Source organism: Mesocricetus auratus, unplaced genomic scaffold (genome assembly GCF_017639785.1).
Source record: "Mesocricetus auratus isolate SY011 unplaced genomic scaffold, BCM_Maur_2.0 Super-Scaffold_100004, whole genome shotgun sequence".
Lineage (NCBI taxonomy): Eukaryota > Metazoa > Chordata > Mammalia > Rodentia > Cricetidae > Mesocricetus > Mesocricetus auratus.
Window position 1 is genome coordinate 89,005,862 of NW_024429189.1, and position 21,428 is coordinate 89,027,289.

At 44.4% G+C, this 21,428-nt stretch overlaps 1 long non-coding RNA gene and 1 other non-coding gene across 5 annotated transcripts; both read left to right on the forward strand.

Moving 5' to 3' along the window:
* Window positions 1–69: 69 nt before the first annotated feature.
* LOC121140497 lies at window positions 70–21,106 on the forward strand. 4 transcript variants are annotated; one of them, XR_005877363.1, is made up of 5 exons: window positions 70–731; window positions 17,338–17,449; window positions 18,863–19,084; window positions 19,320–19,438; window positions 20,711–21,106. It is a non-coding gene; the product is annotated as an uncharacterized LOC121140497 (long non-coding RNA). The 4 variants fall into 4 exon arrangements; XR_005877365.1 differs by having other exon boundaries at window positions 18,863–19,034; XR_005877362.1 differs by lacking the exon at window positions 19,320–19,438.
* Trnah-gug lies at window positions 500–571 on the forward strand. Its single transcript has one exon. It is a non-coding gene; the product is annotated as a tRNA-His (tRNA).
* Window positions 21,107–21,428: the final 322 nt, after the last annotated feature.

Genomic DNA, 21,428 nt, shown 5'->3' on the forward strand with positions numbered 1-21,428 from the left:
TCTCCATTGGACGCCCCTCCCCCTTCTGACGTCATTGGTTAGCTGACGCTTGTTTCTGCCTATCAACGGGACTCCGCACATGAACGGTGTGCGCAGGCGCTTTGGTTCCCCTTGGTTCCCCTGGCTGAGTCCGCGCCCTGGCGGAGTGAATCCCTCGCTTCGCAGCAGTTTTAACAGCAAGGGACTGGGCCTTTTTCATTTTAATTTTTTGAGTCAGTGTCTCATTCCATCCAGGATAGACTCGAACTCGAGATATTCCCTTCGCCACGTCCCGAGTTTTAGTTTCCTAGGCGCTACCCCTCTGGACTTGCCAGGCCCTTTCATTTCCTGTCTTTTATGTAAGGTGTTTCCAAAGCCAAGCAGAAAGTCGAGAAATCCGTAGGTCCTCGTTACGGTCAGCTGGGGACTCAGAAGGACAACAGCACAGGGATGGCAGGACATCCTCCCTATCTCAAGGACTCCTCTGGAAAGACGCTACAATGTGGCGTTCCGGTAGCTCGCCGTGATCGTATAGTGGTTAGTACTCTGCGTTGTGGCCGCAGCAACCTCGGTTCGAATCCGAGTCACGGCATTGTGGAACAATGGCACGGCAAGGACGCCTTTTTGGTGCCTCGTTGGTCACTTCCTGTTGGCGAAGTCGTTTGTAACGCCTGGTCTTTAAGTCTCATCTATCCCAAAGCTTGGTGTATTGAGTCTGGATTCACACTCAACTCTGACAGATTAAGGACGAGGTACTCTATTTCTTCATTTTGCCCCCGCCAATGGTTAAGCCATTTATGAGTCCGTTTAAAGCCTCACACGACTCTAAAGTTTCATCACGGGTGACTTAGGAATTATAGGAACAAGGCAAACATTAGGAGTTAGAGTGGGGAAGGTAGGAAAATATACCAAGCCACTTTTGGTTCAAGTATCGTGTGACAAATGAAAGATACCCCCGTACTTGAGGCACTGGATTTGTGGCATCTGTTGAGTGATAGCCTCGATAGCCTCGTGGGTGCTGGTGTTTTCTCCTGGAGCCTCCTCCTTCCAGCCTACCTCAGGCTAAAAGCAAAATGCACTTAATACTTTGTTTTATGTGGGACAAAACAAAAAACAGCCTCAACAGATTTAGATCTTTTTTTTTCTTTTCTTTTCTTTTCTTTTCTTTTCTGAGACAGGGTTTCTCTGTGGCTTTGGAGGCTGTCCTGGAACTAGCTCTAACTCGCAGACACCCACCTGCCTCTGCCTCCCGAGTGCTGGAATTAAAGGCGTGGGCCACCACCACCGGCCTCCTTTGATAGGCGAACTGGAAGTGAATTTTGGAGCTGACTCTTGGGTAGGTAATGACGGCTGTGTGACTGTCAAGAAAGGAATGAGAGAAGACCTAGAGGAGAAAGAATTTCTCCAGCTCTTCCCAGGGGGTCTGGGGTGGCAAGGCAAGTCGGCATACATTCCTGGGAAAGATGGACATTGTAGTGGGATTGTGCTTTTTTTTTAAATACCCACAATCCATCACGAACTACTTACTCCATAGTGCATAAAATCAAGACTTCATCGCACCCCCAAATAAAAAACAAACCCAAACCAAAATCAAACAAAACCACCCTTGCATGTTGTAATTTCCCTGGGTCTTCCAGGAGTTTACTGGATTTGGTGAGTTGAAAGCCACATAACAGGACAGCTTGCACCTTAAGAGTGTTCTAAACAGGACAGATCGAGGAGGAGATGAACCTGAACCCGTCAGGCTCTGCGTTAAGAGTTCTGCATCTAGGAAATCAGTGTCAGCAACAGCAAGTGAGCCAGTCAGGTCACCAGGACTGTGGCGGCTGCTCCTCGACCTGCTCGCTGTTTCTATCAACTGCACCCAGAATGGGGTGTGGGGTGTCACAAGCACACCGCCCTTGGGGAGACATAAACCTAAACCGTGCTTCACCCCCTCCTTCTAAGGTTCCAACATCAAACCAAAGTGCGACTCTACCACAGGTTCCCCAGGAGCCAGACGGTTGTTGGGTGTACTTACTTAGCCTGAGGGATTACTGGCAGGTGCCACACCTAGCACAGACATTCACTTAGATGGAGCCCCAGCCCTTCAATCAACCTCCCCAGCATAAACTGCATTGTCTCTGGAGACCTGAGGTCATGTCCCATCAGGGCAGAATGACATACGGGTGACCAGGAAGAGTGGCTGGAGTTTCAGGGAGAGTTCAGTGACCCTCCCCACCTCTTCCTTCTTTGAGAGAACAGTAACAGACTACTGGCTCAATCATGATGGCTTCTTGCAACCAGGCACAGCTGATCAAGATGGTGGCTATTTTACTTGGATGACCCAGGAGGAAGGAACTGTCACTCTGATATTATTTATGGGTATGAACTGTTTCATTTTCTCTGCCAATTAGGTCAAAGGCAGGAAAAGTTTAAAAGTCAAGCAAAGCCAAATTTTATTCAAAATGGACAATTTTATTAGAGTTTAAAAAAACAACAAAACAAAACAACAGCTTGCCCAGGGCAGGTGAGTTGTCAACTGCCCAGAGGAATAGAACAGAGGGCAGAAAGGGAAAAGCCATGCCACCGAGCAAGCACGGCTGTGCACAAGCCACTGAATGGCTGGCTTGTCCACCTCACCGTGGTTTTACAATGTAGACTCCTGGGGACAGCTGCTGTGGCTAATTTCCTCTGCTTACCTCCAGTGATGGTGTTCCTGGGATGGCGAAGCAGAGAGCTAGAGACCCTGAGAGCCTGGCTTGAGATGACCTCACCATGTCCGGTTCCCTGATCTCACTTTTTGAAACTTTTTTAATTCTACAAATGTTGTTACCACAATTCTCATTTCCAGCTTGAGGTCCAAGGTCTTTCCTAGGTTTGAGGGCCAACAAAGAAACTGGCGCTAAGAGCTCCTCCAGCATACACCCCAGCTCCAGCCATTTCCATTTGGGCTGGATTTCTTCAGGTTTCCAGCAGCAGACCCAGGTCTCCACCAGGAGGCGCTGCACCTCAAGAGGTTGGCTTGGGAAGAGGAGGCTGTTAGTATATTAGTTTGGGAGCCACATCAGACTTAATTGAGCCGACCCTCAGGGATTCTCTGGAAATTCCATATTCAAGTCCATCCTTCCCTTCCACTTTTCCTTCTTCCCCTCCTGCCATTCCTCAAACAAGACTTATTTTGTTCTTAAACTACAGAGTATGGTGGGAGCTACAAGGCTGGGTAAACACACTTTTTGCCCAGAGTGGGTGATCTTCAAGCTGCTGTTGTCACCTGAGATATGTGCATGTCAAGTGATTTCACAGACTCCTGCATTAGTTGGCCTGTTCCTTCTAGATCTTTCCACACTCATTAAAAAGAGGGCACAGGGAGTTTCCATGGGATATTTTTTCATGTCCCAAGGCGTGAAACCTTTTGCTGAGTCCACAAGATGGCAGAGAATGGTTTCCAATTCTGGAACTGACCAATTGGAAGGGATTTTCTGTCACAAGGTCAGTGAAGTAAACGTTTCAAAATGTCCAGGGGTGGGCACTGTAGCTCAGTGTTTTAGTGTGCTCAGCTTGTGTGAAACCCCGTATGCAGTCTTCAACACCCAAACAAAAGCGTAGTTACTGAGTCCTGACTTAACTCTGTTTTCCTGTTTTCTTACTTTTTCTGACTTCTTTTTGATGAACTGAACTTCTGGCCATGAGCTCACTATGTAGTACTTGTTATGGAGGAAGCTTCACTCTTAGACCCTGGCATCCATACCAAAAGAGTCTGGAATGTTATGGTGGAGGTTCTACCCAACCACCCCCCCAATCTCCCTCCAAACCTTGCTGTATCTCAGAAAGCCCACCAAATGATGACCCACTCCCACAGGGTATTTAAACTGCCTCCCAGAAAATAGACTTGTGGTTTTCCGGTCTCTCTTTCCTATCTCATTTCTGGGGGCCTAGAAGGCCATTTGGGAGTGTTGTAACCATTAAACGTGGGCTATTTCTAATTCGGTTTGATGTGATCTGATTTGGATTGCTACATCGGTGGAGAGGCTTATCCGGGTGCAGAAACTTTTCAGTATTTTCCCTCTCCTGACTTTTTTTTATTTGTTAGTGATACCATGTTTACACCCCCATGTGTTATAAACACCACAATACCTTAGTTTTTAAAAAGCAATTGGTAATGTTTTAAACAGAATTTAAAAACAAGAAAATGCCTTTAAAAATTACTCATGTATTTACCACTGGAATCTTTTGTGTAGTATCTACTTTGTTCTGATTCTGATATCCTTTTCCTTCTACTGAATGTTTCCCTCTGTTAACATTTCTTGTACTGCTGGTCTGTTGCTAAATCCCCTGCCCGCTGTGCTGAATGCCTGTAAAGGTCTCTTTTTTGGCCCTTAAAATTCTTTTACAACGTGTGTGTGTGTGTGTGTGTGTGTGTGTGTGTGTGTGTGTGTGTGTGAGAGAGAGAGAGAGAGAGAGAGACAGAGAGAGACAGAGAGAGAGACAGAGACAGAGAGACAGAGACAGAGAGTATGTGAGAGGACATTGGAGGCGTTAGTTCTCTCCCTTGGTCCTGTTGGCCAGGGTAATGGAACTCAGGTTGTCAGACCAGGCAGCAAGCACCTTTCATGGCTAAGTCATCTTGCTGGCCTGCAGCTGTTTTTGAAAAGAATTTCCCCTCTGTATTGAATAATTTACATATAAACTTCAGTACTTTAAAGATGTTGTCTCTATATTTTGCTTGCATTGTTTCTGATGAGAAAATTGCCAGAATTTTGATTTGTTCTTTCTCTGTATAAGATATCAATCTTTATCTCTTAAGCACTTTGAAAAGTTGTTTATTAAGCCGGGCGTTGGTGGCACACGCCTTTAATCCCAGCACCAGGGAGGCAGAGGCAGGCGGATCTCTGTGAGTTTGAGGCTAGCCTGGTCTACAGAGCTAGTTCCAGGACAGTCTTCAAAAACACTACAGAGAAACCCTGTCTCGAAAAACCAGAAAAAAAAAAAGAAAGAAAAGTTGTTTATTATTATTTGGTTTTATTTTTATTTTTGTAATTTTATTAAGATGTGCCTGTGTAAGTGTGTGTTGGTTATCTTTATTCTACTTGTAACTAGTTGAAATTCTTTTCAAACTAGAGTTTGGAAATGTAAACTTACTTGTTGAATTATTTTTCTTATCACTCTATTTTTCTGAACTTACACACATTTCCCCTCACATATATGACTGCTTAGTATTATCCTTAAAGTTTCTGTTGTGTGTGTGTGTGTGTGTGTATGTGTGTGTGTTTGCACATGCACACCATGACACAGTAGTGGATGTCAGAGGATGACATGCATGAGTCCTTGTCTGGGCGCGCCAGCTGACTCAGGTTCTTACCAGGGAAGGGGAGTGCGAATTGAGGAAACAAGGTAGAGTCAGGAGGGCATCAGGTAAATACTGAATCTGCCCAAGTTTATTGTTCAAGGTTTTTATTATACCTCATCAAAAGAGTGGGAGAAGGCAAAAGACTTCCTTTTCAATGACACAAGAACAGAGTAATTCTTCAATACGCAAATCATCAAGTAACTATATCCTCAGTTAAGTATTCTATTGTTTAGGCAGGACATGCAGCAACCACACATTAGGTCAAGCATCCTGTTGTATTTACATCTTAGGCCAGACATCTTTGTTCTTTTACCTTGGAGGAGCAAGGGTAGGTAAAAACTCTTTGACTGAAAACACACAATTCTGTGTGTTTCCACAAGTCCTGAAGATTAAACTTAGGTCATCAGTCTTGACAGGTAGTGCCTTTACCTACGATCTCTTCTACAATGAGGATGCTATGTGGCTAGTTTTATGTCAGTTTGACACAAGGCTAGAGACAGTTTTAAAGAGGGGACCTTACTTAAGAAAGGCCTGTGTGCGGGTCTGTGCACATTTTCTTGATTGGTGATTGATGGTGCCAGTCTGTGTACATTTTCTTGATTGATGTGGGAGAGCCAAGCCCATTGTGGGTGGTGCCACCTGTGGGCAGGTGGTCCTGGGGCGTGTATAAGAATCAGGCTGAGCAAGCATTGAGGAGCAAGCTGGCCTGCCTGGCCTTTGCTTCGGTTCCCGCCTCCAGGTTCCTCCCTCACTTCCCGGGAGGAAGAACTTGGAGGAAGAACTTAGAAGCTGTAAGGTGAAAAACAAACGCCTTTCTCCCCAAGTTGTTTATAGTCATGGTGTTTTTAACAGCAATAGAAACCTTAACTAAGGCAGACATTCTCTCCTCACTGTCTTCTCTCATATGGGGAAACCCAAAATATCAGTCATTTATCTTTATAATGGTCATTTAAAAACCTTTTTTGAGTCATAATCTATTTTTGATATACTGAAATCTAAAAGGAGGACCGAGGGCAGATTGAGAAGTAGCAGGGAGGGGTTTTAGAAAGGTTCTTGGGCCTTTTTAGAGAGAGAGAGAGAGAGAGAGAGAGAGAGAGAGAGAGAGAGAGAGAGAGAGAGAGAGAGAGAGAGAGAGAGAGAGAGAGAGAGAGAGAGAGAGGAAGTCGTTGGTTCTCTGCTGCTTCTCTGATCATTCAGGTTCTTACCCCAGTATCTGACTCCTGAGTTTTTATTGATAAAGAAGAATTAGATGGACACATCGTCTGGCATCCAGTGCTGGACAGGAATCACGAGGCAGCCATTTGCCGCTGGCTTTGCAGCTGTCCGAGTTACCGTAACCTTAGCTGGCTTTCCCTCCCTTCCCCCAGGCCCTCCACGTGAGTGAGTCTGGCCTTTTTACAGCAGCCTCCTGCTCTGCCTGTCCCCAGTCCCAAATGCTACAGGCAGCTAGGTCCCAAACACCCCTACTGGCGGGCACTGTCATTCAGGTGGCCCTGTGCCTCTGCTTCCCGACACACACAGGCTTCTTCTGCACGGCTGCCTGTGTCCGATTTTCAGGTGGCAGACTCCCTCTGCGAGGGTTGTAGGCTTCCTCTGGACCCCTTCCTCGGGCCATTGCCACACCAGGTCCACTGCCTTGACACCCCACTTGCTCGGGCTTCTACTGTTGCTGCCACCACCACACTCTGTCAGCCCCCAGCTACAGGCAAGTGGCTTTAGCTGGCTAGGCGTGCCCCACCCGAATTCTCAGCCAGTCTCACACTTCGCTATCATTCTCATCAGTTCTGGGGAAGACATCTGTGGAATTCTTTTTTTTTTTTTTTTTTTTTTTTTGGTTTTTATGAGACAGGGTTTCTCTGTATTGTTTTGGGGGCTGTCGGTCCAGCCCGGCCTCGAACTCACAGAGATCCACCTGCCTCTGCCTCCCGAGTGCTGGGATTAAAGGCGTGCGCCACCACCGCCCGGCTATCTGTGGAATTCGTAAACGGGGAATTAGTTTTAAAAGAAAGTTTTAACCCCCCACATTAAGAGTGGGGAACAATATTATAATGCAGGGAGTTGGGGGTCTCTATATAGTTCCACAATGGATGGTTTGAAAATGGAAAAATTAAATGAAGGGATAATCAAGATTGACATAATGCCAATTATAATCATTATCAGTTTGGTAATTCATGTTTTATCCTTAGAAAAGTGAAAAAATATGAAAAATTGACTGAAGAAAATACAATCCTTAGAAAGACCTACTAATGAAACCAAGAAAAATGTTCTCACACAGAAGGTGGAGTTTAGAGCAGAAGCCACCACACCATTACATTATGAAATTGAAGAGGAGTGGCCCAAGGTTATTAGAAAAACAACTTTAATTTATTCAGTTGCCATACAAGAATGACCATCAGATGACAGGTACCCCCCAAGGCTATGCAAAAGTTAGCTGGAATCTGTAGAAATGTTTGAAGAAATTTAAGGAAACAGTTGTTTAATGTGGTATGCATTTACCTTTTGTGAAACATGTTAAATTCATGGGCTACTCAGAATAGAATTATTCCAGGGGACTGGAAAGAATTAACCACAGCAGTATTGGAAGCTGGTCCTCAGTTATAGTAGAAACCATGGTGGAGAGAGGAAGCTAGGGTCATAGAACAATGAAATAGGGCTGGAGGTATGGAAATTTCCTAAGAACAGCTTCTCGATGAAGGTCAGTATGTTGATTTGCAAAGACATATCATTTGATATACTTGGGGCAGGGTTGAAGAATCAGGAGACCTGAGTAATTTACTAAAACTATACAAGGCCCAAAAGAAACCTTCACTGACTTTTTACTTCAGATCCAGAAGCTAGACAAATATTAATTGAATCTTTGAGTTTTGAAAATGCTAATTCAGAATTAGACTCCTAAGGCAAGATGAGTACCCAAAGATGAATGAATCAGATATTGGATCTCACAGTTATGATACTTGGATAGAAGTGATTTCTAAAGCTTTTAAGAAAAATCAAAAGGTTAGATGTTTTAATTTTGGTAAACCAGATCATCTGAAAATGGAGTGTAGGCAAGGCATTCCAAGAAACAATGTTTTTTCTAGAGACAATCCAAACAGAAGGTCCCAGCCTTCTGGAATATGCAGAAGGTGTGGCAAAGGCCAGCATTGGATTAATGAATGCAGATCAACAAGGTACAGGCAAGGTGACCTTTGCCTTTGGGAGACACCTTTAAGGGCCTCTCACAGACCCCAATATCAAATTTGTCTCAATCATTCCCTGTCAGCATTGGAGGAATTCCTCCACAGAGCAACAAAACACCATGACCAAAGAGCAATTTGGGGAGGAAGGGATTTATTAGGCTTCCATTTCAGTATTGCTGTTCAAAACTGAACAAAACAGGGCAGAATCCCGGAAGGAGGAGTTGACTCAGAAGCCACGGAGGGGAGCTGCTTACTGGCTTGCTTCCCCTGGCTTGCTCAGCCTACCCTCTTAAGAACCCAGGATCAACAGCCAGAGGTGGCTGGCACTACCCAGTATGGGCTGGGCCCATTGATTCCTAAATGAGAAAATGCCTTACAGCTGGATCTCAAGGAGGCATTTCCTTAGCTGAGGCTCCTTCCTCTGATGACTCTAGCTTGTGTCAAGTTGACACACAAAGCCACCCAGTATGAGTTAGGATAGGAAGTGAATTAGGTACAAAACTTTGAACTCACTAAGATAGGATAGATAATTGGAGTATTATCTCTGAATTTGCTAAATGCAAATGGACTGGACATTGTGAATGTAATCTTACCTGATAACTGTTCTTATTGTATATAGATTTATTATGTTAGAGTTAAAACCTTCCCTTTTTTATTTAGGCAAAAGGGAGAAATGCTGTGGGATATTTTGATCACACTCTGACACTCCCGAGAATGACATAAAATTTACTTTGAATCAGAGGGCTAAGATAGCTACTAACATTCCAAAATTAGCCATAGAGACTTTGGAGGACTGAGAACGTATAGGGAGACACAGGAAGAAGTAGGAAGGGTTTTAGAAAGATTCTTGGCCTTCTTGGATCAAGGAAGGAGAGAGAGAAGAGGTCACCAGTTGCCCTCCACTGCTTCTCTGATCATTCAAGTTCTTACCCTGATATTTGGCTTCCAAGGTTTTTTTTTTTTTTTCCGAGACAGGGTTTCTCTGTGGCTTTGGAGGCTGTCCTGGAACTCACTTGGTAGTCCAGGCTGGTCTCGAACTCACAGAGATCCACCTGCCTCTGCCTCCCTGGTGCTGGGATTAAAGGCGTGCGCCACCAACGCCCGGCTGGCTTCCAAGTTTTTATTGATAAAGAATAATTAGATAAATGCTTTACAAGTGGAAACCAGAAAGAGGCATTTTGGAGAGCTCATTAGGGGAGAGGGTAGTAATTGTAGGTACATGAAAATAAGTGAAAAGTCGAAGTGTGGAAGGTTTAAGGTGTGCAGGGTGGGGACAGCTAAGCCCTCTGAGAGGCTGCTTTTCATACAACACAATTAAAATCTACTTAGAGGGACAGCAGAATACATGAGATATGAAATAAGAGAAGGGTTAAAGGATTAAGTGGGGATTTATGAGAGGAGGGAATAGTAGGTTAGCCAGAGCTCAGGGCACACGAAAAAGCCTAATGGACACTGTGGTGTTTGAATATGTATGACCTCATAGACTCGTGTGTTTGAATGCTTGGCCCATAGGGAATGGTACGTTTAAGAGGCATAGCCTCGTTGGAGTAGTTGTGGCCTTATTGGAAGAAGTGTGTCACTGTGGGGGTGGGCTTTGGGGTTTCATGGACTCGAACTATGCCCAGTGTGGCGCACAGTTTCCTTCTGTTGCCTGTGGATCGAGATGTAGAACTCTCATCTCCTCCTCTAACACCATGTCTGCCTGCACACCTCCATGCTCCCTGCCATGATGATAATGGACTAAACCTCTGAAACTAAGCCAGCCCCAATTAATGTTCTTCTTTATGAGGGTTGCCATGGTCATGGTGTCTCTAACTGAAACCCTAACTGAGACAGAAATCCACTAATTAGTAAGCTAATTTCAAGATATGACTTAAAAATCATTTTAACAGAATTATTCTGCATGGGTGTTGAGTTTCACTCTCAGACTACCTGTGTTATCAAATGAAAATTGCAGGTTATGGGATATCACCCTGTGAGTTATTGGTCAAAGATGTCCAGAGGTCTCCAAAACAACCTGGGTTATTGCATTGCCCTTAGTGACCCACCATGGGGAGACATCATGGTAAGACCCTATTGTTGAAGAGTGTGGTTACTTTGGCTACAGAACACAAAAAATTAACCTCAAATCTACCTGGAGACTTCTCCCTGTGGCCAGCTTTCACAGTGCCAGAAGTGACTACCATAATACAGGCCTACCAGGCAAGATATGCCCAGTGGTGCACAGCTGTTACAGAGTAACATCCGATTTCTGATTGGGTTGAGGGAGGCCTGTGCCACAGGAACTTCCATGCCTTGTACTGTAATCTTGGGCAAAATCCATGAGCGGAAGACCACTGAGTCTGGGATAGAACCTGCTACTGTTATTTTCCTGAATGGTCATGTCAAACTGTCTTCTAAATATTTATATCACATCATCACTCTCAACTTTAGTCAAAGAAGATTCTTTTTGCCGGGGCATCTGTCAGTGTGGCGCTTCATAATTAAAGTGTTGAGAGAAAGAAGCCAAACGCTCAGCCTTAAACAGGACATCTTTACCAACCCTGCCAAGGCTCAGGGGCCATCTTGGAAGAGGAGATGGAGACAATGGAAGAGCTGCAAAATGGGGAGGAGTGCTATGAGCTTCTGTCTTCCGAACATGATGTGGCTATCATATTCATGGGCCTATAGAAACCACGGTTACCCACACAACATCAAACCAGCCAAATTCCTAGCATCGAAGGGGAGATGCCCCCCCAGGCCCCACACCTTACCACCCAACTCGGGCAGTTGGCTGTGTGTTGTATCTCCAACCCTGCTGTGGAATCTACCAGATAAATGAAGATCCTGCTGGGAGTTGTGAATTAATTTCTTTGACTCAAGTCATGAAGGGAACAATCACAACATCAAATTCTCAGGCTGCTACAAGTTTGTGGTCCTTCCACCAATGCTTCCCCTTTTAACACCAGAATCTGAATATAATTGCCAACCTAGGAAAGCATGGAATGAGATATTTCAAGCCTTGACGGTAAATAATTGTCAACCAAGATTACTATATTCAATGAAATTATCTTTTGCAAGTTAATGGAAACACAAGAGCATTTCAAGACAAGTACACACTAAAGCAATGCCTATCCTTTAAGTCAGATTTGCAGAAAATACTTAAAGGAATCCTATACTGGAGGAAGAAATACAGTCTCAATCATGAGAATACAGGAAAGAAAAATTTTCATGATAAGAATAGATGAACAGAAAAGAGCTAAGAAGAAATTCACCATGTCCAACACAATAAACCAACATATTCCTAATATTAATAGAGGAAAGCATAAAAGAACAAACAATAATCTAATGAACTAGAAAAACAACCAAAATAATGACACTGTGTTCATAGCAGCATTATTTGTAATAGCCAGAACCTTGAAGCAACCTAGATGCCCCTCAATTGAAGAGCGGATAAAGAAAATTGGTACATTTACACAATGGAGTACTACGCAGTGGAAAAAAACAATGGAATCTTGAAATTCGCAGGCAAATGGATGGAACTAGAAGAAACCATCCTGAGTGAGGTAACCCAGTCACAAAAAGACAAACATGGTATGTACTAATTCATATATGGATTTTAGACATAGAACAAAGGATTACCAGACTACAATCCACACCACCAGAGAAGCTAGGAAACAAGGAGGACTCTAAGAGATACATACATGGTCCCCTGGAGAAGGGAAAAGGGACAAGATCTCCTGAGCTAATTGGGAGCATGGGGGGAGGGGAGAGGGAGTTAGGAGAAAGAGAAGAGGAGAAGAGGAGGGGAGAGGAGAACATAAGGGAGCAGGAAGGTTGAGTCAGGGGAAGAACAGAGGAGAATAGGATGAGAGATACCATAATAGAGGGAGCCATTATAGGTTTGAGGAGAGATCTGGCACTAGTATGATTTCCAGAGATCTACAAGGATGACCCCAACTAACAATCTAAGCTGTAGTGGAGAGGCTACCTTAAATGCCCTTCCCTGGTAATGAGATTGATGACTACCTTATATGCCATCCTAGAGCCTTCATCCAGTAACTGATGGAAACAGAAGCAGACACCTACAACTAAACACTGAATTGAACTGAACTCCTAGAATCCAGTTGCAGAGAAGGAGGAGTGATGAGCAAAAGGGTCAAGACCAGGCTGTAGAAACCCACAGAAACAGCTGACATGAACAAGGGGGAATTCATGGATCCCAGACTGATAGTTGGGAAACCAGCATAGGACCGACTCAGACCCCTTGAATGTGGATGTCAGTTAGGAGGCCTGGTCAATAGTGGGGCCTCTGGCAGAGGATCAGTATTTATCCTTAGTGTACAAATGGGAGCCAATTCCACACAGAGGGATACTCTCTCAGCCTAGACACAGAGGGCAGGGCCTAGGCCCTGCTCCAAATTATATGACAGACTTTGAAGATCCTTCCATGGAAGGCTTCACCCTCCCTGGGGAGCAGAAAGGGCATGGGATAAGGGGTTGGTGGGGGTAGGAAAGGAGGGGAGGGAAAGGGAACTGGGATTGACATGTAAAACAAGTGTGTTTCTAATTTAAATTAAAATGAAAACAAATCATGGCTTCTACAATCCTTCCTTCCTCACTCCTACAGGATTCCCTGAGCTGGGCCTAATGTTTGACTGTGAGTCTCTGCATCTGTTTCCATCAGTTGCTGGGCCACCACTGCTCTTAAGTGTTGAGATTGCAGAGCAGAAATTTACCAGTTTGCTAAGCCTGTCATATCCAACTGTAGTGGAGTGAGTGCCTCAAGCAGGAGACAGTTCTGAATGCTACAAGTCACGATGAAAAACTTCTTTCCATGGCTTGTAGATAGATTGTGGCCTTGCTGTTGTGTTCTCATACGGTCTTCACTGTGTGTGTGCATATCTGTGTTACCTCTTTGGATACAACATTCTCTCTTCTGTAAGGGTGCCTATTGGAACGTATTGGATTAGTCCTAATTGGCCCCATTTTAACCTCTTTAGACCCCTCACATATGTTACAGTCTGAAGCATGAGTTTTAGGAGTTTAACTTTGGAATGTTAGAGGGACATGATTCCATAAAAGGAAGCAATTGTGGGCTAAGTAAAAGATAAGTGAAACTAAATTTACAAACTCTGGATAAAACTGCTTCTTGACATGTAATAGGCCATTCAGTTGGTCCCCAATTTATCATCTAATCATTGCAATAACATTCTCTAAGTGAATTGCTGTATGGTAATACATATAGAATAGCTGCCACCAATTCTTATTCATAGTCATAAGACTCAAACTGAATGCGCATTGTATCAACGTCAATCACACACCTCAAGATGAAGGGGATAATGTGAGAGAAAGGCTGAAACCAACTTAAGTGTCTTGTCCTAGTTTGCCTTCGATTGCTATGATAAACACCATGACCAGAAGCTGCTTGGTGAGGAAAGGGTTTATTTCATCTTACAAATCCTGATCATAGTCTATCACAGAGGGAAGTCAATACAAGAACTCAAAGTAGGAAGCAGGAAGCAGGAACTGAAGCAGAGACCATGGAGGACCACTGCTTACTGGCCCATTCCCCCTGGCTCATTCAGCTTGCTTTTTCATACAGTCTGCACCACCTGCCAAGGGTGGCACCACCATTGGACTGAGCCCTTCCACACAAACCATTAAGAAAATGCCACACAGACTTGCCTACAGGCCAATTTGATGGTAGTAATTCCTCAGTTGGCATTCCCTCTTTCCAGATGACTCTAGCGTGTGTCAGTTTGACAAATAAACAACCAGAAAACGGTTGCATATTTTCTTTATATCTTATTGGAACCAAATGGATTCTCTTGGCTCTATTTTATGAATCCTGTCTTCTGGATCCCAGTCATCTTATTAACAATTAATACCATGGCCAAGTCTGGTACTTCCCAGAGCAGAAAGCCTAGTGGTTGGATGAACTAAATATCAACGCCTGGAAACAGAAGCATCTGCAGTATTCACTGCCTCAGTCTTCGAGCTCATGTGAAGACAGGGGAGACTTTATGTCTTTGACAAGGTCAGAATCACGGAATGTGACATGGTGGCAAGGAGACAGGACCGAGGGGGAAGTCCAGAGACTTGGGTTACTACCTGCTTCTGCCATTTGCACACCATCTTAATTTCCCAGGGCTGCCGTAGCAGTGCAAATGGTGTTAAACAAAGGACATTTGTTCTCTTCCTGTTTTGGAGCCTACGGTTGGAAAAAGGGCAGACAGAATTGGGCTTCTCCAATGGCTCCTTCAGGGAACAGTCCTTCCATGCCTCCTTCAGTTTCTGGTGGCTCCATGCATCCCTTCTGGCTTCCCAGATGCATTTGCAACTCCATCTTCAAACATGTCACCTCCTCTATGTTTCTGCCTCCCTCTGCCTCCTTCCTGTAAGGACACTCCAGTCTTTTAATTTAGGGTCCACATAAATTAAATAAATGCTGGCTGATGATCATGGTCGTACCTGGAAAAAGACAACTTTCCAACTAATTCTGTGATGGATATTCAGGTGTCAGTAGATAGAAATAGTAGCTTTTTTTTTCTTGAATTAGATTTTCACTGTGTAGCCCTGATTGGTCTGGAACTTGCTATGTAGATCAGGCTGGCCTCAAACACACAAAGATCTGTCTGTTACTGCCTTCTAAGTACTGGGATCAAAGGGCTACCATGCCTGCTAGAAATCTCTTTTATTGAAACATTTTTAGTTTGTGTATGTGTGTATTTGGGTATTTACCACCTGCATGCAAGTCCCTGCAGAGGCCAGAAGAGGGTGACAGATCTCCTGGAACTGGAAGTACAAGTAATTGTGAGACAGACACCCTTCATCCATGCTGAGAGTCAAACCCAGGCCTTTGGAATTGAACTCCCGTCCTGTGAAAGAGCCGGGAGGTTCTAACCTCCAGTCTAGCCAACCCAGTGATGAGAAGCGTTCTTTATGGGGTCATCATGTAGTCTTCTAGGCTCATCAAATAGTATCCTTCTCTGGGTCTCAGGTTCCTTATCTGTAGAAGAATGGTATTGGACTGGATGAATCCTGAAAATTCCACAGCTCTTTATTCTTTGGTTCATGTTATCAAGGTTACAGAAATAATGCTCCTTTAAACAAAATAGTTCATGGGAGACAGCTGACCCTTGTGTAATTCCTGGTGACTAGCACCACACGCCAAGAGGTCTCAGAACTTCCCGCCTTTGCATTGCAGTGGGGCTGGCTACTTAAAGACATCTTATTTCCACTTCAACAGCTCACAACCCCATGCCCCCCAGGAAATAAGGGTCTCTGATTGCCCAAAAGGGACTTTTGCAAATCTCTGCCTCTTGTACATATTGCCATTGTCATCTTACTAACTTTAACTTGCTCGGACTCAGAAGGCCATAGTGTAGTTTTGTTTTGTGTTTTTTTGAGACAGGGTCTCTCTATGTTGCCCTGGCTTGTTCCAGAACTCGTTATGTAGACCAGGCTGTCCTTGAACTCACAGAGATCTTCCTGCCTCTGCCTCTTGAATGCTGGGATTAAAGGCCTGTGCCACCACACTAGGCTCATAGCACAGACTTCATGAATGCTAAAAAGGAAATTTTTTGAATACTTTGTTTATATATAAACAATATTTCTAAATTATTCAGGTATTATATGAATGGATATTTTAGCAGAGGAAATACCAGCAGTTTTCAATGGGTTTCAAAGAAAAAGTTACTGAGCTTGGGCTAAAATCTCCAAGTCCAGGAAAGCTCATGCACATGTTTTATGCTTCTATAGAATGTAGCAGAAGTCGGCATTTCTAACAGCCTAACATTTTAATGAGGTAGAAGGTTAAGATGAGACCATACAGTTAATGAATAATGTAGCAGTTTAAAAAGTACCTTTATGTGACCAGTGGTCTCTCTGTGGCCTCCACTCCCAGGCAGTTGCTTGTGTATCAGTCTGAAAGTGTCTTGTGCTGACTCCGTGGCTGCCCCAGAGCATGGCACTGAGAATGCACAGTTGTCAGTCAACCAAAGTTAGTAGCTCCTGCCCCTGGATTTCCACAGTTCCTCCACTCCTTGATGTCTCTCCAGCCAATTCATCTGAGCCTCCTTACCCTGCTGTGTCATGCCCCTCTGCTTATCCTGTCCCCACTGCACATATCTTAGGACACTCCTTAATTTGAAAGGGGATCACCGTTTCACTTCACCCCTCATGCTTTATAACTGGGTACTAACCTTTGCCAAGGGTTATGCTCTGCTAGTCCCAGATCCTTTATTGTTTTCTGTCTTTTGGGAGACCTGGAGAAATGTGTCTAGTCAGCAAATTGTTTGGCTGATTGCAGATTTGTAGTGTGCTTACAGAGACCGGCCCAGATCTCTAAGACTTCCCACTGAGGCTTTTGAACTGGTAATGCTGCAGGATATCAGAACACCCTCCCATCTCAAAGTAACGATCATTTCAGTAGTGGTCAAGTGGTCACTCACGTATTGCCAGGGCCCCATGGGGCACCTGGAGTTTTTTTTTTTTTTTTTTTTTTTTTGAGACAGGGTTTCCTTGTATTGTCTTAGAGCCTGTCCTGGAACTCGATTGGTAGACCAGGCTGGCCTCGAACTCACAAAGATCTGCCTGTCTCTGCCTCCCGAGTGCTGGGATTAAAGGCGTGTGCCACCAACTCCTGGCTGCACCTGGAGTTTTTTAAGCTCTTTTGACTTAATAGAGTCTATTTCTTTCAAGACTGGCAAAACTGCAACTCATTAAGAGGAAAGTCCCCCGCAGGTCCTGGTTCCCAGCCAGGGGCGCTGTTTTGGAGGGGTTAGGTGGTGCACCCTGGCTAGAGGAGGAGCCCCAGGAACAGCATCACTGGGGATTTTGGGAGTAAAACACCCTGTCTGCTTTCAGTGTGCTGTCTCTGCTCCATGCCTGCTGCCGAGGATGTGAGCTCTCAGCTTCCTGCCTTTTCCATCATGCCTGCTTCTTGCTGCCGTGTCCTCCTGCCAGGATGGTATCTTCTGTAAGTTTTACTGATACTGGCATTTTATCACAGCAATAAAAAATGAGACATATTTAATGGGGGAGGGGGTCTGGCAAGATGACTCAGTGGGTGAAAATGCTTGCCACCCAAGCCTGGTGACCTGAGTGAAATGCTTGGAACCCATATAAAGGTAGAAAGAGAACAAACCAACTGCACAGAGTTGTCCTCTGACCTCTACATGTATGCTATGGCATGTGTCGGGTGTACACACGTGTGCGTGCGCCCACACACACATACCATACCACCACCACCAACAACAACAACAATAAAAGCTTTATAGAAAGAATAAATAACAGGAACCCTTCTGATATCTTTTAACTTGTGGAGATCTGCTGAGAATAGAACTTCTACAAGTCACATGTGTCTAGAGGGCTGTGGTACAAGGTCATTTTTGTTGGTTCTGAGCAGGCATCTCCAGAACTAAAAAGAACACTCTTAAACTGAAAGTGTTTTTACCCAAGATGAAACCAAATTTTGCATAGACAAGATAGGTGCTCATGTACAAAGCAAAAATGATCCCTAGTAGCAAACCAAACAGAAGAGGAGTAATCTGGGGGTATAAAAAAAAAAAAAAAAGGAAGTTGGGCCAATGGAAACAGTGGCATGCTTCCCTTTGTGGCAAATTCCAAAGGAACCTTTTTGTCCAGGCCAGAAGACACAGAGTCTATATGATGCTGTTCCCCTCATGGATTTACTTACGTTATTTAATTTTTTTTTCTAAAGAGGAGAACATCATTGAAATTATGTGCTAGTGGGGAAATCTAGGGGCCAGCCCATCTCTATTGCAATGGATGGGCCTCACCTTGGGAAAGCTCTTGTCTTTTAGTTAGTTTGTTTTTGTTTATTTTTAAGGAGGCAGGACCTCAGTTTGGCCAGGACCACAATCATACAGGATAGCCTGAAACTCGCTTGGTCGGTGCCAAACTCCCAGGAGACCACTCTTCCTTGATTTCACAAGTTGCTAGGACTTGAGAGCTTGCACCACCTGTCTTTTAAAATAGAGTATGCCTGTTTATCTGAGCCTCCGAATACCATCTTAGAAATAATTAACTTGCTTATTTATTCATGCTGCTGGGGGGCCAACCCAGTGCTCAGGCGTGCTAGCTAAGTGCTCTACCACCCGAGCTGCACTCACAGACCAGCGTAGATCTTCAAGCATTAATAGGAGGCAGGCTGCTCAGGCTGTGACAGCCACACAGCACAGATTTGGTGGCGGCTTCTTTAGTTCATTTGTTTACTTATTTAAAGTTATCTCTTTGCTTTTATGGGTGACTGAGTCATTCAGAGATTTATAGGTGGGGAAGGGCTGAAGAGGTCAAGAGGAGCTGATGTCTTCAGCAGGACAGATGGCTTAAACAACAACAGGTGTTTGTTTTTTCCTGATTTCTTGAGGTTGGAAGCCTGAGGTCAAGGTACCAGCTGATTAAGTTTCTGCTGACCAGCTCTGTTCCTGGCATGCCGACTGTTACATAGCACTCATCCTGTCCTTATATGACAAAACAGATTGGCACATACCACTCATCGCCGTGTCCTCACATGACAAAGAGTGAACAAGAGGCCTAGGGTGAGCAAGCTGCCTGGTATGCCTTCCCAGGAGGACACTAATCTTATCAGGTTAGGGTCCCACCCTTATGACTTAATTTGCCTGTAATTTTTGGGGAAACACAAAGCAGGGAAGACGTAAGGAAAATGGGAACATATTCTCCAGTGCTTCAGTTGGCAACCTAGTTGTCCTACGACCCCCAGTAAGAGGAAGAGTTTATACATCTGGCAGAGTAGCTGTGAGGCACCTGAGACCCAGAGTGGGACAGTATTTAGAGTTAACTTTCTTCTTTATTCTTCTGTCTAGGACTGAGATCTTTCATCATGTGAAGTCCCCTAGTTCAACAGCTCTGTCCCATACCTGTGGCCCACAGGTAGCTCACAGGCAGCTGTTATGGGGTACCTAAAGAGAAAAACTCCTAAGAGGTCAGAATAAGTCAAGTAGAGTGTTTTTTTTTTTTAATTGCCAGTGGGACTGTGCCAAGCAGATTAGCGGGAAGTAGCCCCACCCTCCCGTTCAAGTTTTTAAGGGCAAACCCCTCAATTGTGAAATATGCAGAAGAGCATCTCTGACATCTGCAGTGAAGAGTTGGTTAGGGAAGTAGAAGTAGAGAGATTGCAGTCAAATGATGAGGCAGTTGACCTTTAGCCAGGGTCACGTCGTGTAGGAATTTGTGGCTGTTCTAAGTGACTAGAGACCAGTTTCGCCCAGCGATAGTTTACCACTTACAGTATTGTTTTTTGTTTTTTTGTTTTTTTGAGGCAAGGTTTCTCTGTATTGTTTTGGAGCCTGTCCTGGCACTCGCTCTGTAGACCAGGTTGGTCTGGAACTCACAGAGATCCGCCTGCTTCTGCCTCCCGTGTGCTGGGATTAAAGGCGTGCACCACCAAAGCCCGGCACACTTACAGTATTCTTAGGGATATTTTGATAAGATGGTGTAACCAATAGTTCAGTAGCCCGCTACAGTCCAGTCTGTAAGTTTAGACTAAAGGTGGTGTGATTTCACAGTTCCGACAAGGATTCACTGGCTTCCGAAATTCTTTCAGTCTACGGATTTCAAGGAGCCAGGCACTGATGGAGGTGCTGGGGGAAATAACCTTGAGAGATGTAGACTATATCCTCAGAACCACAGAGGTACTCGCTGATTTGGGATTCCAGCAAGGGCACTGAGCTATTTCTTGTGCATAGTTTTAGTCAAGCCAGAGAGGGCTGGAGGTATAGAGGAGCATTAGAATACTTGCCCAGGATTCCTAGGGTCTTAGGCAGTTCTTCCCAGCACTGCCTGACACAAACAGAACTCTCTATAACCAACTGGAGAAAGGAAATCGGAGGATGGACAAACGGTCAAAGTGAGAGGGACTTAAATTTCCAAGACTCTGCTGGCTTCTCATCTACTACATAAGCTGCCTCATCTGTGGCTCCTCCCCTCTTACACATTACTCTTTCAGAAACAGTGATTTCCTGCAGTGACATGGGGGAGTGGGGTAAGGGACGGGCATGAGCATTAAAAGGCCATGGCAGGGCATTCCACTCTGCCCTTCTCCCAGTGCTGAGGTCTTTTGTCAAAAAGACCTCTAGAGAACCCAGCCTGGGGGTGTATGCGTCCTTTAGAGCTGCCTGCTATCAACTCCCTCCCCACTATTACAGACATCTCCATTGTTCCATAGGAATATTAATTGCGTTTGTCTTGGTTGCAGGGTGTTTGAGGAAGGCTTTGCTGGAACTGGGACAACTGTGATTTGCCCTTATCTGTATATCAGAGTCCTCTACACTTCTGAAGTACTGGAGGGCATGTTTGTAACCTGTTTGGAGTTGTGACTCAGGGCAAAGACTAGTTATCAGGACTCTATGAAAGATTCTACTCAATAGCAGCTGGGCACATGACTTCATCTTTCAAAGCTCCATTTTTGTAAATAGGGATTTGAAAAATTAGAGACTGTTACTTTGGAGAAATTCAGCAAGGTGACATGTGAATGATTTTGGCCTTTGCTAAAAGACACCTTTCACCCTTTGCCAAGTCCTCTCGATCCTAGTTAGTGTTCTGACAAAAGAGCCAATCAGGACAATTTGCTAAATACATTTTTTTTGCTGTTTTTGAGTCTGAGTATCAGTATGTAGTGCAAGCTAACCCTAAACTCAGGGTGATCCTGCCTTAGTCTCGTGAATGCTGAGATTACAGCTGTGTACCACTGCAAATAAAATTCTTAAATATTTTAAGTGTTTGGTAAACTTTATTTGCAGTTTCAGAATTAAGAAAAAAATATTTCATTCCATAAGAATAAGTGTTCCCTCACACTTTGAAAGCAGTGCTGAGAGGAAAGTTTATAGCACTAAGTGCCCACATGAAAAAACTGGAGAACAGTCATACTAGAGAATTAATAACACAGCTGAATGTTCTAGAACAAAAAGAAGCAA